The 14151-nt window shown below is 49.2% G+C and overlaps 1 long non-coding RNA gene and 1 pseudogene across 2 annotated transcripts in view; both read left to right on the top strand.

The window, feature by feature from the left end:
- The first annotated feature begins 1020 nt into the window (after positions 1–1020).
- Positions 1021–1527, top strand: LOC100725239 (large ribosomal subunit protein eL29-like; annotated as a pseudogene).
- A 4089-nt stretch (positions 1528–5616) lies between these two features.
- The window catches only part of LOC134471913 (uncharacterized), a 36612-nt gene continuing 28077 nt past the window's right edge, over positions 5617–14151 (top strand). For both annotated transcript variants that reach the window (XR_010041627.1, XR_010041628.1), the window contains exon 1: positions 5617–5898. This is a non-coding gene — a long non-coding RNA (uncharacterized LOC134471913). The remainder of the gene's footprint in view (positions 5899–14151) is intronic.

Genomic DNA, 14151 nt, shown 5'->3' on the forward strand with positions numbered 1-14151 from the left:
ACCACTGTGGACTTCCTACCTCATCTCACTCCACACGGGGAGAAGAGCGGTAATTCTCAGGCTGGGAAGCAGAAGCTGCTTGGCAGGAGTCTGCTTCTCTATGGCATGCAGTTAGTTCTGCTCATGCCCATACCAGGGGCCAGCTACAGCAAAGAAACACAGAATTCACTCTCCGAGGTTTACTGGGTACCTACTAATGGGAGCCCCCTCAAGCAGAGGGGCATTTAGAGCAAGGCCACTGGTAGACACTGCTCCATTCATTCTTCTTACAAATATTTGTTTCATGTCTTATATGCTCCATATATACTTAGGGGATTCATTTAATAATTTACTCAAAGCTTGGCATACTGGCACACACCTGTAATTCCAGCACTCTGAAGGCAAGGCAGGAGGATCCATATTCGAGTCCTACCTGGGCAACTTAGTGAGTTTCTTTCTCAAAAGATGAAAAATCACCGGGCATGTAGATCAGTGTGAATCCTGGGTTCAAGATCCACTATTCCAAATAATAACAGCAACAAAATATTCACCCAAGAACGATGAGCGTCCACCGTGTGCCAGACACTCTGGTAAGCTGTGATAGCACAACAGGAATGAAACAGCAAAATCTCCACTCTCACGGAGTTTAGAGTCCAGTGGACAGACAGACAGACATATACTAGATGGTGATAAATGCTAAAGAGAAGAAAAAGGGGACAATGTGACAATGAAATCTGAGAGATGAGGTGTTGGGGAAAGGTCGCAGGGACACCAGGCGAGGGTTGGGGCACGCAGGGCCTTGCTGCCCTCATTAAAAAATACATGTGTGTGTATGTTTATGTAATATTTATTCAAAATCCTGGAGGAGGCCTGTGGAACTTTTGCTTGTGTTTCTGCTTTTGTGTGCGTGAGTTTATTCAGGTATTGCTTTGGGCTCTATGCCCTGGAGGAGGGGGAGGAGACAGGAATGGGCAGAGGAGACCGCTGGGTACAGGCCCAGCACCAGTCTCAAGATGACCTGTGGGGAGCTCTGGAACCAGAATGGGCTTTTCTTCTTCTGAATCCAGGCATTTGGCAGCCACAGCTTACAATACAGACAGGGCCAAGTTCAAGAGCCACACCACGTACAACTGATCCTGAAAATGGCACAGAAATGGCATCAAGAAACTCCAGTCTCACAGATGCGAATCTTTTAAGAGGGTAGATCTCGAGTTCCTGAGGAACATGCTTTTTGCCAAGACACAGCAAGCAGGACTTTAAGAAGATTCAGGCAAGCGATGCCAAGGCCCTGAGTACACGCACTGAGGCTATCAGAATCCTCCTCAAGCCCAAGCAAGTCAAGCCCAAGATCCTAAAGGGTGTGAACCGCAAGTTCACTTGACTTGCCTGTATTGCCCACCCCAAGCCTAGAAGCATATCGGTGCCCACATTACCAAAGGTCTCAGGCTTCGCTGGCCAGAGGCCCAGACTCCAACCAAGGCCTAGGCTCAGGCTGCTGCTCCAACTTCTGCTCCAGCTCAGGCTCCCAAAGGTGCCAGGGCCCTGTGAAGGGTCCACAGTAAAGGCCTGCATCTGCCAATGTGAGGACAGAAGGAGGGGTGACTCCTGGGCTGCCATCTGTAGGGGGGTGCTGGTGTCCTCCTGTGCTCTTTGTACCAACACACTTAAGACGGAATGGTGCATCAGGGTTGTCTGGGTTGGGCTGATAGCGAGTTCTTCGTGCCCCATGTCAGTCTCCGGCGTGGAGATGCTGGCCAGGGCCAGTCCCTTGGACAAGGCTGCTCTCCAGCGCTGCTGTGATCCTCCGGGGGCTGAAAGCTGGAGGCTGCCAGCCAGCAGTGCTCCAACCCGAGGCAGCAAGCCTTGCCCTGAACAGTGGGCTGGGCAGCAGTTCACACTGCCCACTCGTGGACTCAGGCCTTTCTCTTTTATTTCCCATCAGAGTATTTATGGAGAATTTTAATCATAAGTGATATAATCTGATTCATATATACATTTTTAAAAAGTCACTCTGATTTCTTGTGCGAAGAAACCGGGGGCAGGGTGAAATGGGGAGCTGAGTTTGGAGGCTGAGGCACTTGGGAATCCCAACAGGCCTTGCTGGCAAGCAGCCTTTATGATACTCTGGGCCTGTGGGTGATGTCCCCTTCCCCCCAGGATACAGCTGGCAGTCCCCCCTTTCAGCCTGATGCTGTCCCAAGTCCCTGTGTCTTGAGCCACTAAGATGGTGGGGTTAAGTGCTCAGAAAGTCAGTTCCTCCAGAGTCAGGAGCTTCAGTCCTGTGCACACCCCTCTCCAAGCTTCTGCATGTCTCTTTTCTTTCCCTTCTTGCCTCTTTTTCTTACCAATTTCCTTTTTTTGTCTTTTTGAGACAGGGTTTCACTATGTAGTTTAGGCTGGCCTCAATTTCACAGCAACCCTCCTGCCTCAGCCTCCTGAGCACAGGGATTATAGGCGTGCACCACCACACCCAGCTGCTGAATTTCCTTTTAAGAAAGCCTTCATCCTTGCTCAGCTGGAGGAGAGGGAATGAGGTGCATCTGCACTGGTAAAGGCAGCTTCCTGGCTCTCACCTCCATACTCATCCCTAGCTTGGGTCTGGAACACGGATCAGGAACCTGTCCCAGCCAATTAGGAGGGGCCCAAGGGCAAACCAGGGGGAGACTGGTGGAGGCAGATGAGCCTCCCACCTGGAGTGCCTGTCCTTCAGGAAAATGGGTGAAGGAAGGACAGGGGCCAGAGGTTTTTTGGTCAGCCTTTGGCAGAATGAGAGGGTGTGTCTGGTTTCCAATCTCTGTTCCGGTTCATGACACCTGGCTCCTGTCCTTAGGAAGTCCTGGCTGGCTGGGAGACCCGGACAGTCATTTCCCTGCCTCACCAGCTGAATGAACAAGTTGTTTGCCCACCCACTCTGCCCTGCTCTCCTGGGGTTAGAGGAAGTTGAAACGATAGAGTAAGGCCGATCTTTCTGAAGGAACCGGGCCTGCTGCTGGGCTGCAGGGTTCGCGAACTCTTGAGCCCACTGTTCTCACTCGAGAGAACATTTTTCCTGGCTCTTCTGAGATTGGTTCATTCGCCTTCATCCATGGATCAGTTCAAATCCTCTCTGGCCACCCTGCCTAAGATAGTTCACCTAGTCCATGTTTGTTTTGTTCCCTTGTAAAGTTCAAGTCATCATCTGAAATCGTGTCTTCTACTGGTTTACTAATAATTCTGTTTTTGTATGCTTCCTTGGACTGGATTATAAATAAGCTCCATGAGGCTGGGCCTCTTGCCTTTCTTGTTTATCTCTGTATTTTCTGTCTAGTGCCCAGCACAGAATAGGCACTTAACAAATGCTTTGTGAAATGAAAGGATTGTGTTTTTATTCCTCCAAATTACTTATGACCAAAGAGGTCCAAGGCAAAGTCACATCCATGAGCCTGTAGATGACGGCAGACAGAGTTCTTCCAAAGAGGTTGGACACAGCCTCATGGTGCCAGGCCATGAGCCCAGGGCGTGTGGGCGTTGGGTAGACAGAAAATCATCAGAAGCTGAGGCTCCTGCTGCACCCAGTGCAGGACTCCCTGAGTCTGATCAAAGCTGGTAAGGGAGGAGAGGACGAGGCAGGGTCTGCGAAAATGATCCCGGAGCTACGCAGGCTGCCCTTGCAAGGCCTCAGGCCTCCAGCTGGGGGCGCCCAACCAAGGATGTCGGCATCATGTGCATTTTCCAGACCGTTTGAACCCTGGCTGCCCCTCCTACCAGAAAGGTATCAATGTGAAGAAGGAGAATCTTCTCTCTCAGGTGTGACCCAGGGCTGGTGATGAATATCAGAGATGGTAGGATCAGCTAGAATAACATGTCACACGGTGGGCTGCGCTCTGGAATGCCGGATTGGGTAACTGGCAAATTGAAAGCCAGCTTCATACGATACAGGTTAAAGAAAAGGGGAATTATCTCATGCCTTTCTTTTCGTCTATCAAGGTGTCAGCGTATGCTAATTTCGTGGCAGAGGCTTCAACGGGAAGAGGAAGAACAACTATTATATTTCTGAGGAAAGATTTATCTTTCGTTATTGGCGCCAGTTGGAGGAGGTGGGGTGGTAGGGGGGTCAGACGGGCAAAGTAAGAACTGTTCCTTGACTTGAATGGATTTGAAAATGGCTTTGAACTGAGGTTTCTCAGTTAGAAGTAATTAGAAGTAATACGCCTGTTGGTAGAAGGTTTGCTCTGAGCCATGGGCCAGGGGAGGGGGCAGCGTGGGCAGGGACCCCAGTATCCTAGGAGACTGACCGTAGGGAGAGCTAGACGGGGCAGCTGACCAGAGGGGCACGACACTCTCATGTTCTTCCCAGACTGCATGAAGGAGCTGAATAGAGTGGGAGTTAAGGAGCACAGGCTTCGGGGCAAGCAGTCCTGAGTGTGGATCCCTGGTTCCAGTTCTAGCTGTGGTCTGTGGTGTATTGCTTCATCTTGCAAAGCCTCAGTTTCCTCATTTGCAGGGAAAAATAATCTCTCCTTTAAATAGTTTTCTAAGTGGGATCATGCAAATGAATTACTCAGCTCTGCTCAGCCAACGATAATACCTATGGGTATTGTTATCCAACACAGATTTTCTGATCACCTACTGAGTTCTGGGGCACTAGGGAGACACAGGAGAATGAGAGAGGGCTCTTCACTCAAGGAACTTACTACATAACAGAGGCTCTGGATCTCTTTTTACTCCCACTCTCTCCGGGATCCCAAATGTAGAGAGAAGGGAGAGGGGACAGGGAAGGGCCCTCAAGATGTCAGTAGGCTGTGCTGTCCCCATCATGATAACAACAACAATCTTGATTGAGCTCAAAGTAAGATTTGTTGGGCAGTGATGGAGCCCAACCAGGAAAAGCCTTTTGGGTCAGAGCTCAGGTGACTGAGCCTTGCAGAACACAGGGGATGGGCTCCCTTTCAGAGAAACTGGTCAGGACCAAGATCTGGAGACCAGCAGTGGTGGCCTGGCACAGCTGAGGGCTTCTTTCCTTAGGGAAGAACCCAGGGACCTAGTGAGCCAACTCTTGTCGGTTGCCCCGATGCCTATGTTGAATTTCAGCTGTCCCAAGCCCTTCCTCTCAAGATCAGGCAGCTGGCGAGCCAGTGAGCTGCAGAGAAGCAACCAGGCTGAGTGGTAGCAAATGTACAGGCTAAGGTAGCAGAGATCCAGATTCGAATCCCACCTTTCACACTTATCCACCACGCGACACTGGGCCATTCTGTAGCCTTACTGTGCTTCAGCTAAATAAAAGTACTAAACTGTAACTGTGGTTGTTGGGGAGATTGAAAACAAAGCATTCTAAGCAACTGGCACACAGTAGGCATTCTCAGATGGCAGGGGTAGCTGCTAAAATTGGCCATCCTTGCTTGCTGTCTGATTCATTCCTGGTCCCACCCCCCGTGGCCTGAAAAGGCATTTAGTGCTCTGGGGAGATGGCAGAGAAAGGAATGGGGTGCCACCAGGTGTGTTGTATGGCAGACAGTGACTTTGAGCAGGTAAATGCTGTCAGAGACCAGCAAATCACAGGTGTCTCAGGAACAACAGGAGTTACACTCAGATACCAAAGAACAAACACGCAGCACAAGACGTTTTGCCAAAGCAAAGCTGTTTTGATCGTTCCCGGATGTGACACGTTTCGCATGAGGAAAGAGAGCCTCTTGCACTGAGGCTGCCTAATTGACAGTCAGTGGCTCCATACAGAGTGGCACTGGGCGGGGAGGGAGCGGGCCAGAGCGGCTCCCCTCAGCTCCTGTCTGCCCTCTGGCCCCAGGCAGGCCTTCAGCAGCTGAGGCATTCTCAGCAGAGCTGTCTGCAGGGCAGGACAGCCTTGACTCCGGGTGCCTTCAGAGTCTCCCAGCCTCGGCCTCTCCAGCCCCGTCATGCAGGTTCCTGGAAGCCGGACTTTGTGTAAGTCTAATTGAACTTCTCGACTTTCCCAAATGCACCAGGCTGTCTCTGGCCTCTGGGCCTTTCCCTATGTTAGCCTCTCTGCCCTAGCTTCCTTTCCATCCTAGCCCCCTTCCATCTACCTGGACAGTAATGTCAACTGCCTACTTAATAACACAAATGATAGCACTTGTATCCGAGTACTTAGTCGGGGCTAAGTGTTTCCCAAATGTTACCTGATCCTCACAACCTACCATGATGTGGTACAATGGTGACAATGATAGCTGATGTATAGTAGGTACCTACCATTGGCCGGGCACTGTTCTAAGTGCTTTGTGTGAATTAACTTATTCAATTGTCACCACCCCATGGGGAAAGTTACTGTTATTATCCATATTTTATACACAAGGAAACCGATTTACAAAGAGGTCCGGCACTTTGCTAAGAGCCTAGGTCCCATCTCAGGCTGTCTGACCCATAACTAGAATTCAGAGTTGCTGCTCTGGCTGCCTCCTGAGCATCCTTTAGGATTCCAGGAGCCCTCTCTTCCCAGAGTCTCTGTTTCTTCCTGATTGTGTCAGGAGCTTCCACCCACCACCCTGTGAAGTTTGTCCCCTCCTCACCACACTGGGAACTCCTGTCTGGTCTGTATTCTCAAAGCCTCGCACTGTGCCTGCTAGGTAGTAGAGCCTCCAGGGATATCAAAAGCCTGCATGAGGAGTCCTACTAGGGTAAGTCCGATGGTCTCCCTTTTCAATCACAAAACCTGTAAAACTAACCATATATATGAACTGGGCTCAAAAATTCAATCACATAAGGGGCTGGGATTTAGCTCAGTGGCATAAGCGCCTGCCAAGCAGGCAGTCGAGAGTTCTATCCCTGGTACTGATAAAGAGGGAAAAGACAAAAAAAAAAAAAAAAAAAAAAATTTAATCACATAAAATCTAGGTTCTCATTTTTGTATGGTGAGTGAGAAACAATATTTTTCCATCCATCTGAATTGGCACAAAAAATGAAGATGGGTAGGACTTACTGAACACGCCTGGCTCTCTGACAAACTGAGGATGATCCTGATAGTCGTTCCTGACACTGTTTGAGACCTGAGCTGGGGTATAGGACCCAAGCCTCTTGTGTACTTCCATCGCATGGTCTCTGAATTTATGTCACCGCATCTACTTTCTGCCAATGTTGGTCACATGCTCCAATGCCAGAAAGCTGTCCGGGGAGCTGAGGCCTGGGAAGCAGGGAGAGTGTGAGGTGCCCCAGTCTCATTCCACACATGCTTTCTGTCCTTAAACCAGCAACACCTTTGCATAAACAAACCCTTGCACCAGACTTCCCTCTCACGCTGCCAAGGGTAGCTGTTGTCAGCTAAAGCTTTTTGTGATGGTCCAGATAACAAAGCTCTGCTCTGCCTTGAAGGGTGTCCTGCAGAAGGAACCAGGGCTGGACAGTGTGGATGAGGGAAGAGGGAGGTCTGCTCAGGGTCCCTGGAGGAGGTGGCATTTGGCCTCCCCACTGGCCCTTTCCTTCTGGCTAGAAAGAGCACAGAAATGCTTGGATTTATCCCTTAAGCCTGTGACAATTTGGGGAGAGACTATGACCAACACGTCCCTGCAGCGCTGCACCCCCAGGTGAGCAGGCTGCCCAGCCCAGCTGGGAGGCACGGGAGCCTTCCTTTCCTCACCAATAAAATGTAGATAATGATAATACCCTCTTCCCAGGCCTGTGGTGAAGATCAAATGAGAGAATGCAGGGAAACGAGTCTCACATGCTATAAAAGACTCTGACAAATGCTCATTATTTCTTCCTATTCTTCTCCTGGAATTTATCAAACACTTTATGGGCCCTGGAGGTATTTTTTTTCCCCCTTCCATTCTGCATGACTTTCTCTGGCCCTCCATTCTCCTCTCCTCTCCCGCTGTACTTTAGTGAAGGCACAGGAGGCGGTCGGTTACAAAGGAAGCAGGCAGGCTGGCCTGGGTTTGAATCCTGACTCCACTTTTTCCTAGAGGCGTGATATGGGGCAAGTCACACCACCTTTTGGAGCTCCTATGGCTTTCTACTGTATAAAATGAGTGTAAAATTGAATTTAACTCTGCCTAGTGTGGTGGCGCATGCCAGTACTCCTGGCACTTGAGAGGTGGACCATCATGAGTTTGAGGCCAGCCTGGGCTACATAGTAAGTTAAAAGCCAGCCTCAACTACATAGTAAAATCCTGTCTCAAAAACAACCACAACAACAAAAGGTTAAACTTAACTCTTAAGGTTGCCGTAAGAACTAAATGAGATAATCTGTATAATGTTCTATTAGTGTGCTTTAGAAATGTCTAAGGATATTCACTGTGGTCTTGTTATTTATCTTCTCTGGTGGGAAAGACTGCACGTGGTTCTGTGAGTGATAAGACCGAAGAAAGGAGACCTCAGACCCAAGGTACTGTTACCATAGGCTTCCTTGTCTCCTTGTTCAGGAAGGGGTAGATTGAGAAGCAGATTAGACATTCATTCAACAAGCACTTTTCAAGTGCCTACTCTGTGCCAGGCACCCCTGGAGCTCTAGGATGACTAAGTCACGTTTCCCATCACTCACTCATTTATTTATCCCGTGGATCAATTACCACCCATCTGCAGGATCTCTGCATGCGAGTTCTGTGCTGGGCTTTGAGACAGAGCTGGAGACAGGGTGGGAGGCCAGAAAAGAAGACATCTGGCTGGAGTTCCTTGAGGTCTCTGCTTCCCCTGTGTCTCTATCTCCTGCCATTTGGCCTCAGTCTCCCCATCTGAACATCCAGGGGTCACCTGAGCGGGTCCCCAAGCTCCCAGCCCACACCAGCATTTCAGACTTCTGAGCCTGGATGGACAAATGCTGAGTGACACCTTTGTCCCCCCTCCCAGCCCACGCGTTCATTCGGGGCTCAGGCATCGATCGGCTCAGAGCTCATTAGCGGCCGCACAGCCGTCGCCGCATGTCACAGGCTCTTAAAGTCTCCATTACTGAGGGCCCTCACTCCTCTGTATTTTTAGCCTGCATCTAGAGGAGATGGCTGGCATCTCCTGCAGTTATGCATGTCAGGTTCAGTGGTTTCGACAACTACTCAGGCTTCTGGGCACCTGGAGGATGGGGCACCCAGATCTGCTCCTGGAAGAAACGCAGGTAGGAGGGCCAGGGGTGGGCGAGGAGTCCTTTTTCCTTCTGTAATCCGCTAGCCCATTCCCCTGGAGTCATCGCCAGGCGTGACAGTAGAGCGCCCCTACCCGTTTCCAGGACATTGTGGGACTGAGGGAGACTAACAGGTACTTGGATAATGCCTGAGTTAGGGCGAGTGATTTTGATTTGGGGATAAAACTGAGGCCAGTCAGACACGCCCAGGGCTCAGTCACCACCTCTGGCTGCAGACAGGTAGAGCCAAGCATGCCGAAGCCATCCAACAGCGTGTTGTCACACAACACAGTCGGAGCAAGGCATCCCTCTGCCTGTGGGAGACAGAGTAAACCCGAGGAGCCAGCCCAGCCTAGGGAAGTGTGGGTTCCTCCGGCCTTAGGCAAGAGCTGCTTTTCAGAGCCCAGAAAACTGAAGAGAGGATGTGATCATGGCCACCTACTCTGAGATTTGTGTCCTAGGAGAGACACCAGAGGCACCAGAGACAGCAAGCAGGCCACAGCTTGCTGGGAAGGTAGGAGGAGCAGGAAGCATTGCAGAAGGAATCCCATGGCTGGGGAGGGGCCTTATCCAGGCCTGGACAAGAATGTGCCTGGGCCCATGAAGACCCTGAGTGTCCAGGAAGAACACAAGCCTCAGTCAAGGACATAGCTTGAATGTCTTCCTCCCCCAGCTGCCATGTTACCCTAAGACTTGCTATTAGAACAGCATCATGGCAATGAACTGCTCTTCTCTGAGTGCTGAGGGTTCGCCTTCAGTTAGTTTCTCAATCAACTTGCTGATACTCTGCATGAAGGCTTGGAGAGCTTCTAGAGTTATCCTCTTCTTACAGATGGTGGAAGCACAGCCCAGAGAGGCTAAGAGCTCGCCCATGCTCGCACAGCTGGAAAGTGCCCAGGAGAGGTAGCGTCTCTACAGACCCTGTGCTGTGTGTGGCCTCCAGATACTGCGGAGAGGGATGAGGCAAGTTCTCACTCATTCCTCAGTGACATTTTGCCGAGGATGCAGTAGGAAGAACATTGCTGTGGCATGTCAGGAGTTTCTGGCTCTGACACCAGATTGTAGTTCTGACAAACCCACCCCAGCCACATTTTCCGGGCCTCCACGAGGGGCTGGACTGTGGTGGGCATGGACCAATGCCATGTTACACATCTGTTCGAAGCTTCCATTTGACTGTGACAAGGTGATGAATAATAGTAACAGCGAACATCGCTGGAACATTTATTCTGTGCCAGGCAAATTGTGTGTGTTGTTTTGTTCAATCCTCCTCCCTTCCCTGTGAAATATTAGCTTTTTTTTCTACACTAGGGGTTGCACATTCTAGGCAAGTGCTCTTCCACTAGGCTGCACCCCCACCCCCACTTCCCACTTTTTATTTTGAGACAGTCTTGCTAAGTTTCTAGGCTACATGAAAACTTTTGAGACGTCCACCGCTGTCTTCTAAGTTGCTGGGATAACAGGTGTGGTTCACCATGAACAATCTGGTGTATTCCTGAATCAGGGGAGAGAACGAAGCTCGGAACGGTGGGGCGTCTAGAGCTAACAGGAAGTGAGGGTAGAATCTGAAATGTGGTCTGCTTGCTGTAACCACACCCCGTCTGCCTTCTAAAGGAGCAGTCCTGGGAGTTTGGAGAACAGGAACTTCAGGTACCCTTTGGAGGAAGTGGCAGGTGCTCCCCGCCTTCCAGGAAGCACCTGATATTTTCTATTACCCTGATGAAAGCAGCATCCAGGCCCAAGTATCCAACATCCCTTCACAACGTCTCCGTCCAGTATTGCTGTCTACTGATCAGCAGGGGCTCTAGAGAGCTTGACACCCACAGAACACCTCTCGAAGGGGAGAAGGCAGAGAGCCCGTGACATGTTTGCTCATCACGAAGAGACACGCCGCAGTCTTGTCCTCCAGGGAGGACACCAGACACAGGCTCCAAGCTTTCCGAGCCTCGGTACTATCTGAAGATTCACCAGGCACTTACTATTTGCCTGCGTGTTTAGCATCAGGCACCAATCCAGAGCAGGGCTGCCATACACGGCTGTGCACTCAGCCTCTGCAGGTCCCGTTCCTACTCCAGAGGGCACCTGGAAGGACTGGGGCCTAGGAATGCTATGGGGAACAAGGCCAGCACTGGCTCTGCCTCACAGGAGATGCAGCCCTACAGGAGGGACAGTCAGCCAGGAGGGAGTGACTCCTGGTGTGGCCAGTGTGGTGATGGAGAGGAGCAGAGGCTGGGGGGACTCACAGGAGAAGCCCCCAACTGTACTGGTGAGGGAAGGTTTCCTGAAACGAGTGACTTCTAAACAAAGACCTGAAGGATAAACAAGAATGGCCTATTTGTGGAGACAGAAAAGGATGAGCAACTAATTATAATTCAAGGTGATCCTGACTGTAACTTAACATGAACAAAGAGCATTGGGGCCTTTATTCATTCCGTTGGTCATTTACACAGTAAGCATGTCAGAGAGAGGAGAGTGACATCTGGATGTTGGAAGGTCCTACAAGGGCGAGGACCCTTGAGGTGGCCCTTGAAGGATGAGTTAGAGCCTTCTGGGGGAAAGAAGCCTCCAAGAAGAGAAAAACGTAAGAGCAAAGGTTGGAGATTTGGTAGTACGAGATGGAAGCTTAGGACATCGTTCCCAGACTGTCCTTGGTGGTTCTTTGTCTCCTAAACTTCACCTTGATATTCATTTCTAACATGATGCAGTAATTAATAAGTGTCCAGGTAGGACTGTTGGATGGAAGTATGCATGAGTGCAGAAATCAATGGATAAGTGGAAAGATTAATCCATGTATGAATGAAGGGATATAAAAAAGAATGAATGATAATAGCAAACGTTTTATGCAGGGTTTTCCAGGCACTCGGTAGTGTCCTAAGTATGTTGCATTTATTCAATCACTAGATCCTCACATAACTGTAGGAGGTAGGCACTGTTATAATGTTTTACAAATGATAAAAGTAAGGCATGTAAGGGTAAGTAATGTGTGTAATGTCCCACAGACAGGAAGTAGGATCTGGGGTTGGAACTGAGCCAGTCTGGCCTTGGAGGACCCTTAAACTGAGTCCCAGGAACAAATTCTGGGAGTTAGGCAGCTCCTCATTCCTCTAGACAGCTCCTTTCCCAGTGCAGAGTGGTATCTTGGTCAGGACTTATCCAGAAATGTGCTGTCTCCTTGGACACGTCTGGCTCCAGGTGGCTGGAGTCAGTCTCAGCCTACTGGGCTGGGACAAGAAGAACCTGCCGGTCCCGCCCTTGCAGCTGGACACTTGCCTTGAAGCCAGGATTGCTGCTCCTCAGTGAAGAAGAGCGCCCCAGCCTCAGCGCTGAGAGCAGCCCTCTGATCCCTGAGCAGGAAGCTTGAAGTTTGCCTTGCAGGCTGATTGTATTAGCATTTCCGAAGAGTCCCCCTTCCTGGGAAGTGTATTAATGATTCACGCAGGCTGGTCTCTCACCCAGGGCAGGCTCTGTGAAGTGCCTCAGATTTCTTAGGAATCCTCCGAGACATTCTGACATTCTGATTGTCACTGCCAACGTGGGCTGCGAAGGAATTAATTGACATGGATGAAACCCTCAATTTCCAAGGGCTGTGTAATAAAATAAAGGTTATTGTATTATTGGAGATTCCACCACTAATGAAAAAGGACTAAAGACCATAATCACAATATGGCATGCATAGTGGGGACTTTGATTTCTGCAGGCAACCATCCGAAACTTTAGAGAATAATAATAATTATAATTTTTTTTTTGTCTTTTTTGAGGCAGGGTCTCACTATGCAGTTCAGGCTGGCCTTGAGCTCACTTTGTAGCCCAGGCTGGTCTCAAACTCGCAACGATCCTCCCACCTCAGCCTCCCGAGTGCTGAGATTACAGGCATGAGCCACCACGCTCAGCTCCTAATAATTATAATTATTATTTGAGACTTTATGATATGTTATGCTCTTTACTAAATGTTCTATATCTATATCTACCTATGTATTACATGTTATAATAACCTTCGAGAGAGATGTTGTATTTATTTCCATTTGATGGGTGAAGAAACTGAGGCATGAAGATGTGAAGTCAACATGTTTACTAAGTTGTAGCACAGGAAAATACAACCCTGTGAGTAAAATAAAACACATCCCATGCCCTTCGTGTGAGGGGGTATTAAAATACCTGGGCAAGCAGGGTTAAAATATTGATAATGTGCAGGGTATTCCGGGTCGCAGAGTATTAGGATTTGCTGTTACACACTTTCTAGACTTAAAGAGAGCGCCACCACTTCTCCCTTAGACCACAGGAATCACATCCATCCATCTCCCTATCTATCCATATAAAATGAATCCATCCATTCATCATCCACTGCCCATCCTTCCATTATCTATCTATAAATCCACTCATCCATTTATCTATCACCCACCCATCCATTCATGCATCCATTCAGTTAGTCATATCTTCTCGTATTTACTTATTTATTCATGTCGGTGATGTCTCTGGCTATCCCTCCCCACTTCCTGTCATGGAGATAGGCGTCTGCTGTGGTCTGGGATGGATGTCTGCTGTGACTAATGTAACAAGTGGGAGAGAACCAGCAGGAGAACAAAAAGCATGAGATACAGTACCTGCTCCCTAATTTGTAAAGTCTCTTCCATTTTCTCATCTCTGATCTCCCTAAATGTACAGTGGGGATAATATTTGCAGGCTGTTGTACATTCAAAACAAGTAAATATGTAACATGCTTTGGAAATATAAAAGTGCTGCATGCATTTATGTCCCCATGATATCATCATTGTCATCACTAGTGTGGCATGTACTTGAACTTAAAATATCCTTGTTTAGAAAATTAGACTGTCAAAAAAAAGCTGGGTGTGGTGGCTTATGCCTGTAATCCCAGCACTCAGGAGGCTGAGGCAGGAGGATGGTTGCAAAGTTTGAGACCAGCCTGGGTTACAAAGTGAACCCAAGGCCAGCCTGAACTGCATAGTGAGACCCTGTCTCAAAAAGATTTAAAAAAAAAAGGAAAAAGAAAAGTAGAGACTGTCTAGGCCAGGCATAGTGGTGCACACCTGTAATCCCAGTGCTCGGGAGACAGAGGCAGGAGGATCATTGCAAGTTTGAGACCAGCCTGGGCTACAACG

Source organism: Cavia porcellus, unplaced genomic scaffold (assembly GCF_034190915.1).
Source record: "Cavia porcellus strain 051 isolate PalLab524CR breed Dunkin Hartley unplaced genomic scaffold, mCavPor4.1 scaffold_21, whole genome shotgun sequence".
NCBI classification, from domain to species: Eukaryota; Metazoa; Chordata; class Mammalia; order Rodentia; family Caviidae; genus Cavia; species Cavia porcellus.